A 918-nucleotide genomic window follows, 5' to 3' on the forward strand; every position below is an offset into this window, starting at 1 on the left:
CTTAAATTAAATCTGGGTTCCTTCTTCTCCTCACTTTCATCTTTGTAGGGAATCAATTTTCATAGTTTTGATTTCACTGGTGGTAGTGAATTTGGAGCAGAGTTCGTCCCCTCACATCTCTGGACCCGACCAACACCCTTAACTTCTCGCAGTCCTGCCTCCCACCCCCGAGAGAGGATTATTATTATATGTTTTCTTATCTGTGCACTTTATATTGTAGTTATGGTATGTATTGTTATATATTTTTGTATTTTCAGAGTTTGTTTTGCAAACAAATGTGAAGGCTTCAGAGATCATTGACGTTTCATATATGTTTATGGAACATTGTATTTTTAACATCATTTAATATATGTTGCATTATATTGGCATACTGTATTCAGTTTTTAAATACATTATGCTGTACATTTGGCAAAAAGTGTTGTATTATAATATATGAATCCATATTCTACCATCGCCCCAATTTGCACTCATTTTGGACAACCATATAGATCAAAATTAATGTTTCTTGTGTCTTCTGACCAAATAGACTGATAAAGAGTTTCTATTTGTGTGAGAGAGATCAAACAGGTATCACCTGTAAGCAAGTCAAGCAATTATAACGTATTTGAGAGAAATTATCTAACAAAGTATTCTTTTGTCAATTTGTCTCTGGTGGACGAGAGAGTGGGTTTGAAAGATGCAAAGTAGCCGTTTTAAGCCTGGGTTTGAAGAGGCAGAGGGTTAAATAGCATAGGGGCCTATGCTGATATCATTATTTTATAAACAACGGTCTAATTTAAGTAACCGACGCACAATACAGTGTGAAACACGCATATATTCACAACTTTCTTCATTCTTTCTTGAAACTATCTTCCATGCCAATAGTAGCATATGTATAGGGCAGCTAGAATGGGATGAAGCTATTAACAAAACAGAAGC

Source organism: Polyodon spathula, chromosome 21 (assembly GCF_017654505.1).
Source record: "Polyodon spathula isolate WHYD16114869_AA chromosome 21, ASM1765450v1, whole genome shotgun sequence".
Classification (NCBI taxonomy): Eukaryota; Metazoa; Chordata; class Actinopteri; order Acipenseriformes; family Polyodontidae; genus Polyodon; species Polyodon spathula.